Genomic DNA, 17,330 nt, shown 5'->3' with positions numbered 1-17,330 from the left:
TTGAGCCTCTGACTCTTGGTTTTGGCTTAGGGCATGATCTCATGGGTCCATGAGTATGGGATCAAGCCCCATGATAGACACAGCTTGTGTGTGCACACTCTCTCTTTCTCAAATAAATAAGTCTTTTAAAATCATATGGGGGATCCCTGGGTGGCGCAGCGGTTTGGCGCCTGCCTTTGGCCCAGGGCGCGATCCTGGAGACCCGGGATCGAGTCCCACGTCGGGCTCCCGGTGCATGGAGCCTGCTTCTCCCTCTGCCTGTGTCTCTGCCCCCCTCTCTCTCTCTGTCTCTCTCTCTCTGTGACTATCATAAATAAAACAAAATTTTTTTTAAGTAAAATAAAATCATATGGAATTCCCCATTAAATTTGAATTTCAAGTGAATAATTTTTTAATGTAGGTAGATATCTTCAGTCCAACATTTAGAACATACTTATACTAAAAAATTATTTGTTGCTTATCTGAAATTCAAATTAAACTGCATAGTCTCTTATTTCATCAGATAATCCTACTCAAGCATACCTCAGTGCCATGGGTATCAGAAAGGCTCAGTTATACCTGTTATTGATCCAAATATTATATTTGATTACATTGTTGAATAACAACATGTACCAGATCACTAGATCCCTGTATAGGAGTCATACTCCCTATACGGGAATCATAAAGTGAAACCACACTTTCTACACCCAGATCTTCAGGTTGTTATATCAGCACATGACAGGGAAATCCCCCACAGCCTGATCTGGGTACACAACCCTACTTTACATCCATGAATAAAATAAATCATTAAGTAAAATTTTTCAGATTTTTTTTTAGAGTTGTCATCACTGGAAATTAGATTTGAAAACTCTACAGCAGAGTTCTCCTAAGTTTCTAAAATAAAATTGGCCACTCATATAGAGTTTGTTCTAAAAAAAAATAATAACACTATTTCAAAATGTTCATGCTTCCCTCATCACAAAACAATTGTCTTTCTTCTGTTTTAGAATATTCATTTCCTGAGTTTTTTTTCCAAATGCACTATAAAATTTTCAATAATAGAGGACCCTTAGTGGGGCTCCAGAATTATTTTAAGTTTATAAATCTTAAGCCTTATTTATACACTGAATACATAAAAGTGCTATGAGTATTTTGTTAAAATTTCACATTTTCATCTTCATATTTGTTTAGCTGCAAGAAAAAGATTAGAGTTGTCTACTGAACTATCATGAAGAAAGCTATTTTATTAATAAACATATGTAATCAGTAAGTTTGTTTATAAAAATTAGGTTCTTTGGAGGTCAGATTTAGATGACATAGGAAGATCACCATATTGTATACTGGAAGCTAATATAACACTGTATGTTAACTATACTGGAATTAAAATAAAATAAAATAATTAAAATAAATGACACAGGAAGAGTTTAAAAAAAGAGAAAGCACTTGGCGTAACATAAAGATACAGGGCATGGGCAAGATTGAGTTACTGAGGCAGGGAAAGTCATAGGAAGAGAAGTTAGCCCAGCAGTACAATGGAATATATGTGCCCTTTGAGACAAGATGACCAATTTAAAAAGATATAGAAGTTAAACAATGTTTCATAGGTTGTTTAGAAATTGGCTTAATAATCCTCCTTCTTGTTTCCTTGCCCTTGAGTATTCCTCTCCCACACCAATTCTGGGCTTGGCTATATATCTTGCTTTGGTCAGTGGCAAACCTGACATAAGCAGAGATTTGGAAAGTGCTTGTTCATTAAAGGCTTATCTCTTGCTACTCTTCAGAATCCTGTTGCTGCCATCATGTTAAAAATCAAGGCTAGTCTGCTGGATGATAAAAACACAGGGTCCAGTCATCCCCATGATCACAGTCAATAACCAACATCAACTACCCAGTAGATGGGAAAGGCCATCCTAGAACACCCGACCCCCAGACTCAAACATAAAATCTTAAAAGTTTTGTGGCAATTTGTCATGGAACAAAATCTTTCGGATATAAATATCTATAATCTGATTTTAAATGGTATGCTCTCCTGTGATATTTTTTTTGTCCTAAATATCCAATAAAAATTTTTTAGAGACTATGTTGATGATAATTTGGAAGCAGAATAAAATTGGGCAATAGTGGTTGTTGAGAGACAGAATAATTGGACAACATGGATGGGAAAGAATTAATATAAGGCAGAAACTAAATAGTACGATAGACAAAGAGGATAAAATAACATCAAGAATTCATACCAGTAATAACTCACTTTCATGAAACTGAAGCTATAAAAAAGGCGACTGGATTAGAAGGTGGAGTCAAGAAATTGATAAAGAATACAGGATAACCCAGTAGACCTATTGAGCATCTAAGATGTTTACACGGTGTTATACTTAAAAATAAATAAATAAATAAATAAATAAATAAATAAATAAATAAATAAATTTAAAAAAAAGACATGATGAGGAAGCTAAAATACTTTCTCTTTGTCTACTCAGCTTTGATGTTAATTTGAAAGGCAACCTGGTCAAGACTAAAGATCAACTATATCCGTGGCGGTAACTGACATGCATGATGTCTTTTCTTGCTTCTAGAAGTTCTTTTACCTTTTCTGTCAGTAAATATTTGTTTAAGAATTTATCATTGAGTTTGCTGATATTCACTCTGTGCAAATGGTATTCACTATGACCACACTGGTAACCAAGGAGGGCCAACTAGGAGGGGTGAGTTGAAGTTTGTTAATAGTTATAGAATGCAGGTAAGATGCTTAAGTAGAATGCAGACTGTAAGAGTAGCACAATCAAGAGTTAATTTGTCTGTATTAAGTAAGTCATTCAAGATTTATTTTATTCAACAAGATGGGGCCTTCCATTAAATTCGTTTTTAAAGATAAGACTCAGGTTAACAAGAATCATTATCCAAAAAAAAAAAAATGTAAATCCTATACCAAGAAAGAGAGAATATTAATAATATTTAAAGTTAATATTGAGGGCACCTGGGTGGCTCAGTCAGTTAAACATCTGCCTTCTGCTCAGGTCAGGATCTCTGGGTCTGGGGATCAAGCCCTGCCTTGGGCTCCCTCCTCGATGGGGAGTCTGCTTCTCTCTCTACCCCTCTCCCCTGCTCTTGTATGCATGCTCTCTATCTCTCAAATAAGTGAAATCTTTAAAAAAAATAAAAAGCAAATTAAAAAATAAAACTGCAGCAACTTAAACCTCTATAATTTCAAAGTGATGTCTACATTCCCATTTCATTCTGAAATATTTCAAACCACTAATACTTGATTGAGTTAAAAGTAAACCAGTTTTTTTAGATATGTTTTAGAATAAATTACATATTATTCCTAAAAATATAGCTTTCATAAATAAAATATTTTGCACACCTTTCCTAAACAATACATGACTAGAACTATACATAAAGTGCCCATAAATTGTGGAGAATTTGGAAGAAAACTACAGAATAAAAATTGAAGATTCATATTTGAAAATAATTATAATGAAATATAAGCAAAATCTATCTTAATTTTTTATTTGAAATACTTTTTGGTTAACCTGTGGTGTCAATGCATTACAGTAGATATCCTGCTTACATGTAGCAGTGTTTGGATAACTAGTCTAATTATTTCAAAGTGTTATCAGCTTGTTAAGCCATTACTAAACTAGCAATAGCAAATTTAAGATATTACCCAAGAAACTTCAAGAGGAAATTTGCTAATTCTTGAAAATTTCCCAGAATACTAACTGAATGATCTTTATTTTAAACATGCTGTCAATCATCATAATTATCAGAGAAGACAACATTATATTCAGGGGAAAGGGAAAAAAAGCATTTCCTATGAAGAACCATTTAAAATGACAAAAGTAATCATTCGCTCAACTCAAGAATATGGAGAACCCAGGGGGACTTTAACGAAAAAGAATCAGTGAGAGAAGTTGTAGGTTTTTAAAAACCAAGTTTTATTTAACTTTATTTTTTTTAGAACAGTTTTGGGTTCACGGCAGACTTGGGGGGAAGATGCAGAGATTTCCTATATACCGCTTGCCTCCACTCCTGCATAGCCTCCCCTGTTATCAACAACCCCTATCAGAGTGGTGTGTTTGGTACATTTGATGGACCTACACTGAACGTCATATCACCAGAGCCCGTAGCTCACATTAGGATTAACTGTGGTGTTGTACATTCTATGGATTTGGACAAATGTATAATGACACACATCCAACATTAGAGAATCACACGGAGTATTTTCACTGCCCTAAAAATCCTCTGTGCTCTACTGATTCATCCTTTTCACCCCCTTCATGTCTGGCAACCACTGATCTTCTTATTGTCTCCATAGTTGTGCATTATCCAGAATTTCTTATAGTTGCGATCATATAGTGTGCAGCCTCGTCAGATGGGCTTCTCGCACTTAGTCATATGCATGTAAGCCTCCTCTGTGTGTTTTCATGGCTGGATAGCTCAGTTGCTTGGAACACGGAATAATCTTCCAGTGTCTGGATGTATCACAGTTATTTATCCGTTCACCTCCTGAAGGACATCTTGGTTGCTTCCAAGATTTAGTGATTATGAATAAAGTTGCTAGAAACATCCACGTATAGTTTTTGTGTGAACATAACTTTTCAACACCCTTGGGTAAATACTAAAGAATGGGATTGCTGAATCATATGGTAAAAGTATGTTTAATTTTGTAAGAGACCATCACATGATTTTCTAAAATGTCTGTTCCTTTTTGCATTCTCACTAGCAGTATATGAGAGTTCTTGTTTTCCACGTCATCAGCACCATTCATTGTTGTCAGTGTTCTGGATTTTGGACATTCTAATAGGTGTGTGTCACGGTATCTCACTTTAATTTGCATTTTCCTGGTGGCATATCATGTGCGTCATATTTTCATATGCTTATTTACCATCTAGATATCTTCTTTGGTGAGGTGTTTCTAAAGTCTTTGGCCTATTTTTAAATATGATTACTTGTTTTCTTATTGTCAAGTTTTAAGTGTTCTTGGTACATTTTGACTAACAGTTCTCTATCAGATATGTCTTTTGCAAATATTTCCTTGCAGCTTGTGGCTTCTCTTCTCAATCCCTTGATATTGTGTTTCACAGAGCAGAGATTTTTAATTTTAATGAATGAAGTCCAGCCTATCTTTTTTGTAGTTTCAAGTTTTTATTTAAATTCCAATTAGTTAACATACAGTGTAATTTTAGTTTCAGGTATTTAGGGATCCATCCCTTACATACAACTCCCAGTGCACATAGCAACAAGTACCCTCCTTGATCCCCATCACCCATTTAACCCATTCCCCACCCACCTCCCCTCAGCAAACCTGTTTGTTCTCTATAGTTCAAAGTCTGTTTTATGATTTGCTTCTTTTTTTTCTCTGATGTTCATCTGTTTTGTTTCTTAAATTCCACATATGAGTGAAATCATATGGCATTTGTCTTTCTCTGATTTTGCTGAGCATAATATACTCTCTAGCTCCATCCATGTCATTGCAAATGTTGAGATTTCATTCTTTATGATGGCTAAATAATACTCCATTGTGTATATATACTACATCTTCTTTCACCATTCATTTGCTGACGGACATATGGGCTCTTTCCATAATTTGGTTATTATTGATAATGCTGCTATAAACATTGGGGCGTATGTATCCCTTCAAATTAGTATTTTTGTATATTTTGAGTAAATACCTAGTAGCGCAATTGCTGGATCATAGAGTAGTTCTATTTTTAACTTTTTGAGGAACGTCCATACTGTTCTCCAGAGCTTGCATTCCTACCAACAGTGTGTGAGGGTTCCCCTTTCTCCACATCCTCACCAATATTTGTCGTTTCAGGTGTTGTTAGTTTCAGCCAATCTGACAGGTGTGAGGTGACATCTCATTATAGTTTTGATTTGTATTTCCCTGATGATGAGTGATGTTGAGCATCTTTTCATGTGTCTGTTAGCCTTCTGTTTGTCTTCTTTGGAAAACTATCTATTCATGTCTTCTGCCCATTTTTTAACTGATTTTTGGATGTTGAGTGTGATAAGTTCTTTATATATTTTGGATACCAAGCCTTTATCAGAAATGTCATTTACAAATACTTCCTCCCATTCTGAAGTTTGCCTTTTAGTTTTGTTGATTATTTCCTTTGCTGTGCAGATGCTATTTATCTCCATGAAGTCCCATTCATTTATTTTTGTTTCCCTTGCCTCAGGAGATATATCTAGAAAGAAGTTTCTACAGTCAGTTTCAAAGAAGCTCCCGCCTGTGTTTTATTCTGTGATTTTTATGGTTTCGGGTCTCACATTTGGGTCCTTAATCCATTCTGAGTTTATTTTTGTGTATGGTGTAAGAAAGGGCCCCATTTCCATCTTTTGAATGATGCTATCCAATTTTCCCAATACCATTTACTGAAGTGACTCTTTTCCATTATCGGATATTCTTTCCTGCTTTGTTAAAGATTAGTTGACATATAGTTGTGGGTCCATTCTGTGTTTTCTATTTTGTTCCATTGATCTATGTGTCTGTTTTTGTGCCAGTAGCATACTGTCTTGATGCTACAGCTTTGTAGTATAACTTGAAGTCTGGAATCGTGATGCCTCCAGCTTTGGTTTGTTTTTTTTTTCGGAGTTGCTTTGGCTATTTGAGGTCTTTTTGGTTCCATACAAATTTTAAGATTGTTTGTTCTAGGTCTGTGAAAAATGCTGGTGGTATTTTGATTGGGATTGCATTAAACATGTAGATTACTTTGGGAAGTACAGACATTTAACATTTTTTTCTTCTTTAATTTCCTGGTTGACCCATTCATTCTGTAGTAGGATGCTCTTCATCTTCCATGTATTTGTGGTCTTTCAAAGTTTTTTCCTGTGATTGACTTCAAGGTTCATAGTGTTGTGGTCAGAAAATATGCATGGTAGGATCTCATTCTTTTTGTGCTTTTTCAGGCCTGATTCGTTACTTAGTATGTGATCTATTCTGAAGCATGTCCCATGTGCACTTGAAAAGAATGTGTGTTCTGCTGCTTTGGGGTGGAATGTTCTGAATATATCTATTAAGTCCATCTGGTCCCATGTGTCATTCAAAGCCATTATTTCCTTGTTGATTTTCTGCTTAGGTGATCTGTCCATTGCTATAAGTGGGGTGTTAAAGTTCCCTACTATTATTGTATTATTATCAATGAGTTCCCTTGGGGTGCTTGGGTGGCTCAGTCGGGTAAGTGTCTTCCTTCAGTTCAGGTCATGACTCCGGAGTCCTAGGATTGAGCCCCACATCCAGCTCCCTGCTCAGTGGGGAGCCTGCTTCTCCCTCTGCCTCTGCCTGCTTCTCCCTCTACTTGTGCTCTTTCTCTTTGTCTGTCCAGTAAATAAATAAAATCTTTTAAAAATGAATTCCCTTATGATTTTTATTAATTGTTTTATATATTTGGGTGCTCCCAATTTGGGGGCATATTTATAATTATTAGATCATCTCGTTGGAGAGATCCCTTTATTATTATGCAGTGCCTTCATCTCTTATTGCAATTTTTGGTTTAAAATCTTGTCTGTCTGATATAAATATTGCTACATTTTGTATCCATTCTGGCACCTTATGTCTTGATTGGAGCAGTTAGTCCATTTACATTCAAAGTAATTATTGATAGATATTAATTCAGCGCCATTTTATTCCTTGTTTTGTCATTTCTGGAGATTTTATCTGTTCCTTTCTAGTCTTTGTCACTTTGGGTCTTTCTATTCAAAGAGTCTCTTTAATATTTCTTGCATGTTGGTTTTAGTGGTCATAAGTTCCTTTAGTTTCTGTGTCTGGGAAACTCTCAATCTCTCTTTCTATTCTGAGTGATAGCCTTGCTGGATAGCATATTCTTGGCTGTGTATTTTCCCCATTCAGCCAATTTCTCCTTGCCTATAAAGTTTCTGAGGATAGCTCTGCTGCTACCCTTATTTGTCTTCTCTTGTAAGTTAGGGACTTCATTTGTCTTGTTGCTTTTAGAATTTTTTCTTTATTTCTATTTTCTGCAAATTTAACTACAGTATATTTGGTGTTGGCCTGCTTTTGTTGATTTTGATGAGAGTTCTCTGTACCTCCTGGATATGGATATCTGTTTCATACCCAGATTAGGGAAGTTTTCTTTCAGTAAGTCTTCTGCACCCTTTTCTCTCTCCTCTTTTTCTGGGACTCCAATAATATGAATGTTATTATGCTTTATGGAATGACTGGGTTGTAAGTCTACTTTCATGATCCAAGATTTTCTTTCCCTCTTTTGTGCAGCCTCATTATTTTCCATAAATAATGGACGTGCAAAAATTTTTCATTCTTCTGCTTCTTCCATCTTTATGGTCATTACATCCAGTTGGTTTCGAGTCTCAGTTATTGCATTTTTCATTTAATCCTGATTAGCTCTTAGCTCCTTTATCTCTGCAGTAAGGAACTCCCTTGTGTCTTCTATGCTTTTCTCAAGTCCAACTAGTATCCTTATGACTATTGCTTTGAATTCTGGATCAGGCATATTATTTATATATATTTCAATTAGATCCCTGGCCATGACCTTTTCTTGTTCTTAACTTTGGGATGAATTCCCCCATCTTGGCTTTTTGCCTATGTCTCTGTCCTCTGAAAGCATGTTGTTTCCTGCCCTTGAGAGTAATGGCTTTATGAAAAAAGAGGTCATATACCCTCAGGAAATAGCTCTAGTGTATGCTGCATACACTCTAATACTGTGTTTTGGCTACTCTATCTCTCAGGTCAGTCCTCTGCAGAGTTTCTACTTGCCTGCAGTGGATGTTGTTTGGACCTTGGCCAGAGTGTGGTGAATTTTAACTAGGTGTGCTCTGTTCTGCTTGTTAAAAGAGACCTGATGCTATTTTCACTAGAGCTTATGCTTTGCAGAACTCTATGGTCAGGAGACGTGGTGCAAGCAGGGCTTTGTGCTGGTCTTCTGGGGGAAGGGCCAGATGCTCTGGTTCTCAGGCACACTTGTCTAAGAAAAGTAGCAGCAGCAATGTGCTGGGTAGTAGGGCTTGGTGTAAACAACTTAGGCCGCCAGTGTTGGCACCGTGCTATTTACTAAAGTTAGTTTATGCTGAGGGGTAGGGTAGGGAAATGGAACTTGTCAGATCCTTCATCCCAGAGAGAGGAGTTCACGCTTGCTGCTTTCAGGGAAACCCTCCCAGAAGAGCAAACAGTTTTTCCCTCATGCATCTCAGGTGTCCTTCAGATCACTGCCTTCACACTGTGTCTGAGTTGCTTGCCTGCCTGGATCAAAGAAGTACACTATGGGTTCTATACCAGTCAGGCCAGCTGAGTTTTAAAACTCCAAACATTAGTGACCTAGTATGGCAGGGACTTGCACTGGGAGAGGGTCTTGTGGAGCTGGGATTGATGCAGGTTTGACCAAGAAGGGCAGTTACACCAAAGTACAGTAGCATGTGATTTGGGGTAAAACACAGTAAAGAGCCAGTGTCCAGGTTAACAGTCCTTAGCAGGTGTGTCTGTGCCATGTAGAGGGATGGAGGAGAGGCAATGCCACCTCTCTCAGATGTGCTCCAAGTAGGGGGAACCATCTCTCTCAGTGAGTCCTGGGAGATCCTCAGATCATGCCTTCTGCCCCTGGGCTATCTGCCTGTCTTCTCTACAGGAGCACAAAAGCCTCCCTAGATCAATTCTGGTGGGTGATGTTGATAACAGGGAAGACTATGCATGTGTCAGGGCAAGGAGTTTATGGGAAATCTCTGTACCTTCCCTTCAATTTTCCCGTGAACCTAAAACCACTTAAAAAATTGTTCTAATTTTTTTAAATGTTAAGACAACACCAACAGTTCAAAATTTAATATTGTTAGATTAAAATAAATTCTAAGAAAATCATAAAATTCTTACTTTAAAAAGAGCAAAAAGAGAAATTGAAAAGTAAAAGTAAAATGAAGTATCTAAAAAACAAGTAGAAGGCAAAGATATACTCTTTCTTTTTAAGATATACTCTTATTTAAAAATATAAGCTATTAATGCTATAAACACTAAGAGAATAAAATATCTAAAAGTTGTTCCAAAGCATTTCATATACAAGAGGTAAAGAAAGCAAATGCAAGCTCAGTGCAGAGAATGTCAAGAGTTTCGAGGGTTTTTTTTTTTTTAAGATTTTATTTATTTATTCATGAGAGACACACACAGAGAGGGAGAGAGAGAGAGAAAGGCAGAGACACAGGCAGAGCAAGAAGCAGGCTCCACGCAGGGAGCCCGATGTGGGACTCGATCCTGGGTCTCCAGGATCACACCCTGGGCTGAAGGTGGTACTAAACCACTGAGCCACCTGGGCTGCCCTCAAGGTTTTTTTGTTTTGTTTTGTTTTGTTTTGTTTTTGACCATTTGCTTGTCATCTGAAGATACAAATCACTTTGAAAAGATTTCCAAGTAAAGTCTTTAGATTAGTAGCAAAAGCTGAGGTTATCAGAGATGACCTTTGTCATGTCTGTCACTCCTTTCCTTACTCCATCCAGGGGACATGCAAAATTCAAGCAGTAAATGTGGCTCCAACCTGTGTCTTCCTGGACCTCCAATTCCCTGACTTCTATACTTGAAGTACACAATTAACTGAGTTAGCCCACTGCCAATTCCATGTATTGCCATTCTGGGTGCTATATAACATAGAATTATTCATCATCTAAGCCACTCAGAATTCTAAACTATTCACCACCTACAACGTGAGTGTGAGGGAGAGGGCTGAGAAGTGGGCAGAAACTAGGAAAAATAGTTCTCAAAATAGCACTAGATTAAAGTGATTCAAAGAGAAGAAACATCTTCCCCCCCCCAAAATGTGTCTCAAATATATATGCCAAAAGATAGATTTTACATAAACAAAGTAATCCCAAGGCACAGTATTCCTTTGTTATACTTTTCATCAATCTAATCTTCTCAACTAGTATCAACAGTCAGCAAATTAAAATTTCCATTTATTTTCAAACATTTTGCTTGAAATAGCAGTGGATTCCAGAACTGTAGGGCCAGTAGACACTGAAAGTATGTACATTTATTCCTTGGCCTTAAACTCCAGCCTAAAAAAACCCAGAAAAATCTACCCTACTATTAAAATTTACAAAGATGGTGATTTTTTAGCTTCCCTTAGTAATTACTTTTAAATTTAATAATTTATACTGTCAAGAAATATATATTGGGAAAAGAATGAGGAAAAAATCAGGTCTATGTGAAAGCAAAAGAATTGCAAAGTACAAAAATAACTAAATATTAGGAATTATAATATTTGAAACTGATGATTGACTTCAGTTAACAAAGTTAAACATAAATGAATGATGATATTTGCCAAACCACTACTTTACTCAAAACAAGAAATAGCTAGTCAGGCTGTTCAGACACCTTGCATGCCCTACTGACAAAAATCTCAACCTTAACACTGACCTCTGTGTCAAAGCAACAGCTCCATATTCTCCAGTTTCTCATAATGAGATGACAAAGAATCAACTCAAAATACTTTGCTTCCTGGAGGATTGCAACCCAGTACTAATTTTACCCAAAAGAAATATGTGCAGTATTTTAATGTTCAGAACAAGCTATAAATTAATGTCAAAATAATCTCACTTATAGGAATTCTATATTCTTAATGAACATGGCTAATATTTAATAATTTAGTCCTTATAAATTGTGTTACCAGGTCGCTTTCACAGAAACATCAATTTCATAGGTATTCAGGACAGGAAAATATCAGAGAAGGAATTTATGGATTGAAATAACTTTTTATAGACTATTCAGAAACAGAGTTGAAATGAAAAATGAACAAGCTTTAATTCTTAACTCTCATGAATCCCACATATTTGTGTTTCCATACACAAATGTATCAATGAGAATTATTTAGATTTTGAGCACCCTAGGCTATGTAACTGGAACCTGAGTATTTTCAGCCAAATCATATCCAAGTGTGGAAAGAGAAAAGAAAAACATAAAGGTTTTCAAATATTTTGTTCAATTTGTATATAATTACTAAAAGACAAGAGTTAAAAGTGGCTCTCACTATACACTATTTTTCTTTTCATTGATGACTCTGCAAATACTTAGAGGAGCAAAAAAGTAGGCATATTATATTTCCTACTTCTGTTTGTCAATATGTCGCTTAATTTGAAGAAAAAGAAAGCAGGCCCAATCTAAAATATTTGTACAAAAATTAAATGAAGGGGCGCCTGGGTGGCTCAGTTAGTTAAGCGTCCAACTATTTTGGCTCAGGTCATGATCTCAGGGTTGTGAGACTAAGCCCCACAACAGAGCCCTCTAAAAAAAAAAAATAATTAAATGAATACAAACTATATTTTAGAAAATTTTCTTCTAGCACAATTTGTGTACCTACAACAGAAGAGAATGGGAAAAATCATTTTTGGGATCAATTTCCTTTATAAACTATCAATATTTTTCATTTCTAAAGTTTCATGATCTTTTTTATGAGTTTTATCATCATGAGCTTTTACTCTTGCAGCAAATCTGCAAGAAAAAACTCTTTTGAAATGCACAAAATTTCAAAGTAAATTTTGTGGTTATAAGTTTTGTGGTTATAAATTTTTACATGAGGGTCGCCTGGGTGGCTCAGTTGGTTAGGTGGCTCAGTTGATCCTTGGGGTCAGGCCATGATCCTAGGGTATTTGTGGGTATTTAAGAATTAAGTAAAAATATTAATTTTGGTTTTAATTTATGTATATTTTATTTTCAGATGGGTACTAAGTTGTTAGAACCTAAGTTGGGATGAACAACTTAATAAAAGAAACTTCGGTATGTCTTTTGGCAGAGTGATGCTATGAAAAATTACCATGATGCAAAAAGATACTATGAACTGAAGAAGTTGAAGAACCTCTGACTTAATCCCTCTGAGCTGTATTTTCTTTATCTGTATAATGAATATAAAACTAATTTTATTTGTGAAAGTTAGAGTACATAATGCATATAAAAGTATCTAAAGGAATAACCATAGAAACTCTACAAATTTTCATTCTCCAATCTCCTGAATGACTCATTGAGTTTTTCATTTTTGCAATATTATTATGTGAATATTTTATTGAAGTATCACTTTAATGTATAATATTTAAAATTATTTAGTTTATCTATTCAGTTATACCTGAAGAGATGGTATTCTGATTCTAGGCCATAGGAAGAAACTGTTTTATGAATTAGCAAACCAAGTACAATATGTCCCATAGAGTTTTAATATGGAGGGGATTTTAAAAATAGATTATTCCTATATGACAAATGTAGAAAGTCTTGGTTAAGCAGAATATTTGATATACTAGAATTCTCTGTTTTCCTGAAATTTCAGTAGTAATTGAGTTCAAATTCGATCATTGTCATTATTTCCTGTAATGATGTAGCTAAGACAAATGATTTGAGAGTGTGATAAATTATTATTATTATTTTTTAAAGATTTTATTTATTTATTCATGAGAGACACAGAGAGAGAGAGAGGCAGAGACACAGGCAGAAGGAGAAGCAGGCTCCATGCAGGGAGCCCGACGTGGGACTTGATCCTGGGTCTCCAGGATCACGCCCTGGGCTGAAGGCAGCGCTAAACTGCTGAGCCACCCAGGCTTCCCCGAGAATGTGATAAATTATTAAATAAATGTATTTACCCATTTCCACAGGAATAAGGTCCAGTAAAAGCGTTCTAAGCAAAAGCCAATAGATTGACGTTCTCCTCCCCTTTCAATGAGTAACTTCTATTATTTGACATCCCTAGGTATCGATTTTGTTCCCTCTAAAATGACAGGATCAATTCCCCTCATCCTCCAAGAACAGTAAGGGAGGCAAACAAAATGTGAACTGGTAGCATTATTTTTTTTAATAGTTTTTATTTATTTTTTCATGAGAGACACAGAGAAAGAAGCAGAGACACAGGCAGAGAGAGAAGCAAGCTCCTCACAGGGAGACTGATGCGGGACTCCATCCCCGGATCGGGATCACACCCTGAGCCAAAGGCAGATGCTCAACCACTGAGCCACCCAGGAATCCCTGATAACATTATTAATGAAAAAGCCATGAACATATTATTTAACTTTAATAAGTCTTAGTTTCTCAGCTATCAAATGAAAATTGTAATGGCACTTCACAGGGCTGTTATAAAAATTAAATGAGTTAATTTATGTGTTAAGTTATGTGTTAAACTAAACAATTTGGCACAGTGGCTGGACTAAGGTTTCCATTATTTAATCCTAGGACAATTTATGGGGTATCTACTACTATCTCCTTTTTATCAATGAGGTAGCTGAGACTCAAAAGATTAACTAACCTGTGCCAGAAGGTGAGGAGCGGCAGCTATCATACTAGGTAAATTCATTCAGATTGCCTCGCACAAAATAGGTTACCTCTGATGATAGATGTCTGCCCTAAAGGTAAGGTACATACAGGAAACCAACTCAGCAGTGGGAGAGTAAGGCCTCGTGAGAACTGGCATGTCACTCTGGATTCCTCAGCAATTCCAGTTGAAAATCATTCTCTTGACTCAGTGTCTTTGCTTATGCGTCTCCTGAAGCTGCATCCTTGTGTACATCCACTGCCAGAGTTGTGATAGAGAGCATCTTTAGTAGGCTGAATTCTCCCAGCTATTTCATGGGGTGGTTCCCATAAATTAGAATCATCTGGAGAACTTTAAAAATATACCAATCCTGGATCTGGCTCAGACAAATTAAATTCGAATCTCTGGGGTCAGGGGATGTGGACTTAAATCAGCAATATTAAGTGTATCTAAGTGAACCCAATGTATAGCCAGGGCTGAGGTCAGTGAATCCTTTGAGCCAGGAGCTGACCCCTGGTCCTTTGAGGCTGCTTTATATAAGATTTCCTCTGAAGGAAATATGGCTGGAATTTCAGAGTTTTCTGGTATGCAATAATATATCAGTCTTGCCTATGGGGTGCCTGGGTGGCTCGGTCATTTAAGCAGCAGACTCTTGGTTTCATGACATCAACGGCCACATTGGGCTCCCTGCTCAGTGCACAGAATCTGTTTGTCCCTTTTGCTACCCCTCTCCGCCTCTGCCCCTCCCCACACACCCATGAGCACGTGCACACTCTCTCTCAAGTAAATAAATAAAATCTTAAATAAATTAATTAATTACATAAAGTATTAACCTTGCCCAAAGAGATTGGCCTTTGCCCTCAGGTCCTGAGAGCTAACCTCTCAGGTCATGCCCTTGGAATGTCTTGCCTAATAAGAGTATTTTTGTTTATTTGTTTTCTTGGAAACAATGGGCCATGTCAGATAGTCTGTGCTAACAATGTCATTTATGGTTGAGGAGTGTTGAGCCACAGAGTGTCAGCTTGACCTCTTGGGGGAGCTAGAGACAGAGATCAGCCATGTGGGTGGTCAAACATGTCCATATGCCCAAGCCCCAGTAAAAACTCTGAGCATCAAGTAAACTTTCCCGCTTGACAATATTCTGCAAATGTTGTCACACATTGTTGCTGGGAAAAGAGTGCTGTCCTCAAAATTCCACTGGGAAGGGATATCTGGAAGCTTGTGCCTGGAACCCTCTTGGATCCTCCCTACCCCACGCATATCTTCCTTTGTTTCATTTGAATCTATAACCTGTGCTGTAATGAACTGTCACCATGAGTATAATGGTTTTGCTGAGTTCTGTGAGTCCTCCTAGTGAGTTACTGAACCTGAGGATGGTCATGGGGACACTCAAAGTTGCAACAACAGATGTCAGAAACAGCAGTGGTCTTGGGAATTTCCTGTACTTTGTGTGTGGCCTATGCAGTTCACTCAGCTCAGATGATCTCTGTGAAGACTCCAACAACCCGCTGTGTCATTCTCCCTTGGCAGCAGCATCCTCTCACATCTTCGTGTCTTTGTATCAGCTTTTCCCTATGTGAGAATGGCTTTACTTATCTTCATCACTGACTCACTTCTCCTCATTTGTCATAAATTGTCTCGTCACTTGCTTCCAGAAATCTCCACAAGCCATCTGGATTACATGTTAGCCCTTCATGTTCTCATAGAACCTTGTACTCACATCTAGCATAAACTTATCAAATTGTAACACACATGTCTGAAGCTTGGTATTTTTGATTTCTTCCAAGTTCATATATCTTTGATAGAATTTTGACCAAGCTCCAATTTTAATATCAGAGAAACTTCAGTATTTCATATCCATCTTACTCTCTTTCTCATTTCTTCAGTCCTCTCTGCTCAATGTCTTAAGGTCATGGACATTGTGTCATTATGCTTGAGCTTTTTATTTGTGAGAAATCAGTGGAAAAATAAATACAACCAACAGAAGGAATTAGAAAAGAGAAAAAGACTGCAAAATATCTTACTAGTTCTGAGTAAAAGTAGAGGCAAGTGAAGAGTTTGGTGAATAAGGAAAACAATATAATGATAGTCAAAAAGTGATGGAGCCAAAGAATTTACAGTAAGAATCATCATAAAAATGATGGTCATTTACAAAAAAATGAGTAGTCATAAATGAAAATTTAATAAAGATAGAAAGAATTGAAAATTTTTTCCTGCATATTGGCAGTAGTTTACTGCTTTAAAAGACTATACGTATTACATTTCTCTTTTATGTATTTTCAGTAAACATGGCGATTTCCAGGAACGTGAGTCAACTGAAAAATTTCTATTAACAGACTGAGTTTCAGGAGGAAGGACTTTTATCTCTATGTCCCTGGCACAAAGTACAGGCCTGGATTGTGTTTGTTAAATAAATGAAGGCCCTACAAAGAGAAGATAAACCTTAGAGAAAGACAGCCCCTGTTCTGACACTATGTTAGAATTATGGGTGCCATTGAAATTGTCCATAACAAGGGGGAATTATCTAGGGCAATGACTCCCACATTCCAGGCCTTTGTCCAGCACCAGTCAGTGATTAAGTTGTCACTGATTTTTCTACCAAAAAAAATAAATAAATAAATACAATACTACATTTTACCTAAAGCTAAATTAATTCTACATTCTTAATTTCTGCCATTATATTTCCCTATCTCCCTTACAAAAACATTCATTTATCCACTGTCCACTGTAATAAAAATGAGTAGTAATTGGTTCATTATATTAACATATTTGGCTGAATGGAAAAATCACAACACTATGATAATTCTCAAAAATTGAGGGGAAGTACCACTGATATGTGAAGTTCAAAAGTCTAAATGAATTCAGAAAATATTATAGATGCCTCAGAAAATGAGAATGAATAATCTCTGAGAAGACACTGTGTGACTCAAACAAACAGAGAGACGGGCAGCCAGTTATGCTCCCCAGTGACCAGAAGAGCAGAGTCACGTGAGCAAACCACAGCAACAGAAGGAAATGCTGCAGACTTTGTCAGAGTCACACACAGAGTGGCTACATGATCCCTGCATGAAAAAAAAAAATCCTCAGAGAGGTTTTTGACATTGGGAAATA

The 17,330-nt window shown here is 36.7% G+C and overlaps 1 long non-coding RNA gene across 1 annotated transcript in view; it reads right to left on the bottom strand.

Moving 5' to 3' along the window:
- The window catches only part of LOC144304512 (uncharacterized), a 95,558-nt gene that overhangs the window by 36,154 nt on the left and 42,074 nt on the right, over positions 1-17,330 (bottom strand). The gene's annotated exons all lie outside the window — the stretch shown is intronic.

This window comes from Canis aureus, chromosome 34 (genome assembly GCF_053574225.1).
Source record: "Canis aureus isolate CA01 chromosome 34, VMU_Caureus_v.1.0, whole genome shotgun sequence".
Taxonomy (NCBI): domain Eukaryota; kingdom Metazoa; phylum Chordata; class Mammalia; order Carnivora; family Canidae; genus Canis; species Canis aureus.
This window is presented reverse-complemented; position numbering and strand designations above follow the sequence as displayed.